The sequence below is a fragment of the Vespula pensylvanica genome, chromosome 1 (assembly GCF_014466175.1).
Source record: "Vespula pensylvanica isolate Volc-1 chromosome 1, ASM1446617v1, whole genome shotgun sequence".
In the NCBI taxonomy this organism is placed as follows: domain Eukaryota; kingdom Metazoa; phylum Arthropoda; class Insecta; order Hymenoptera; family Vespidae; genus Vespula; species Vespula pensylvanica.
In genome coordinates this window covers 12,821,163-12,823,578 of record NC_057685.1, presented here as the reverse complement: position 1 = coordinate 12,823,578, position 2,416 = coordinate 12,821,163, and positions in this window count along the sequence as shown.

Genomic DNA, 2,416 nt, shown 5'->3' with positions numbered 1-2,416 from the left:
CCTTCTAGCTGGAGACGAACCTGGCTTTGTTCAAAGGAAAGATTCTCTATCCTTGTCACTGAGCTAACCAGCTTCTAGTCTACACGCTCTCCGACTAGATATCACTATTAATTAGTACGTCGAGCTTCAGCAAGAATTGTTTTCGACTCCAACGTGTGGGTCCTTGAGGGTTGCTAATTACTATCAACTTGTCATCCGACATTCTTGTCTATATTCAATTATTAAACTATTGCAATCACGCGTTCATCTTTTGCTTTTACTCTTGAAAAATTAAAAAAAGAAAAAGGGAAAAAAGTACGAATCGAAGAGTGAATCTTATCTCAACTTGAATTATTTAGAAAATTACACAAATCGAATTACATAAATACGTTTTCCTTTGGCTATAATTCGTGAAAACACGCGAGGATACGGTCTAACGTAAATATATTGCTACGTATTTTTCTACGGTTTATTCTTTTCCAATTCCATCCATTTCTTTCTTTCTCTCTTTCACGCTTGAACTGTTTACGATGTTCCAAATGGCGTCTCTGACGAGGCAAACAATTAAACTCTGTAAGATCCCTTCTCGTTTCATCGACATAAATTTATTAAAATCCTATCCTCGACGTCAAAGCTTTGTTTTGATCGATGAAGGTCACGATCATAAAAGTACGAGGAAAGTCAAAGGTAGATTCTTCGAATTTCTTATTTTACTCATTCTGAAAAAGGGCGATTGCCGTTCCTTTTTGAAGTTATACGAGAACCTAGATATTTCTTCCTGTTTTTATCTCCCATAACATCCTCGGAAATCCAAGAAACAGCGTCCTTCTCTATGGCTCCTCTTTAAAAATGCAATAATCCTACTCGCAGATCCCTCCTAAATATTGCAACGGAGCTTTTAAAAGCCTTAAGCTCAACGTTTGCGTGGCTGCTGTTAGAAGAGGCATTTCGATTAAGCTGCCATGTTACACGATCACGCGTGCTTAAGGGCAACACGAACCGATAATGTAACTCTCGTTAATGTATCTCATCTACCTTAATCCATTATCTTCCTTTTCTCTCTAACTCATCTTGTCTCTCTCTCTCTCTTTCTCTCTCTCTCTCTCTCTCTCTCTCTCTCTCTATCTTTTTCTCTATCTGGCGATATTTCGAATCGTTCTTGATAATAGAACGTAAGTTTCAAGACGATCATTTATTACGAATACGTAATTCATCGTTCTTATTCAATTCGTTCTTTACTAAAATGAATGTACGTTTGAATATCTGTTATTTACATCGACCCTTTTTACTCAATGTCGACTGTATAAGAATAGAAAACAATTTCGTAGTGCGAACTATCTTGCATTTTATTCCTTCTTTTCTTTTTCTTTAACCTTTCTTCGTGGAAATGTAAGGAAAAGAATTCCTCGCTTCGACATATAACTTCGAATCTCTTTCCCGTTCGTAAAACTGGACTCTCCGTTATATTGATCGTAGTAAAATACTCGAAATTTTACTTTAACTTGTTTTTTAACTGTCGAAAATATATTTGTACGTATGACCTGTAATCTATTATACGTACTTATTTAAATATTTACGTATGTTTCTGCACGTGTGTATATATATAATCAACGTTCACGAAGTAACATAAATTTCATATAAAACTAACATAAATGAGAATTGAAATTTCTCGTAGATAAAAATATCGCATAAAAATGCGTATTATCGTTGCTATCGTTGATTCTCTGCATGTAACGTTCCATTTCTTTTCGAACTAGTCTTTCCAATAAATACTTGAAAGGTTAGTCACGAGCAAAACGAGAGGAGCGCAGGTGGTTTCGCCACGCCAATAGCAGTTTCCCTGATGAACTAATACATAAGTAAAAGCTCGACTCTAGTTCGTAAAACTTGAGACACTATATGTGTGTGTGTGTGTGTGTGTGTGCATGCATGTGTGTATTTTTTATTTTGTATATATGTATATATACATATATATGTGTATGTATATATATATATATATATATATATATATATATATATATATATATATATACAAAGATTTACTTCTCTTTGACAAAAGAATCCGATAGAAAATTACCTGGTTCTATTCTTTTATTTATTCTATCTTTTCTTGCTTTGATTTATCGATGCATTTATAATTTATCGCGATTATTTTATTGATTTGAATGGAGTATCTTTTCTATCTTCAGACCGATACTCGTGTTCTCAAATTATTATTAAATTCCTCTCGATAAAAAGATCTGCATTTTATCGACTTCTCTCTCATATTACATAGTTCTTTATTCTGATCATATTACTGTATGTATCTTTCGTTAGAACGGTCAGTTTTATTATCAAGTCGTATAGAATTTCAAAAGATTTGCCTCTAAGATCAAGGATCTTTTTAGAAAATATCCTTTGATATCGAATCTATTAGTTTATCTATTCGTTATTAAAA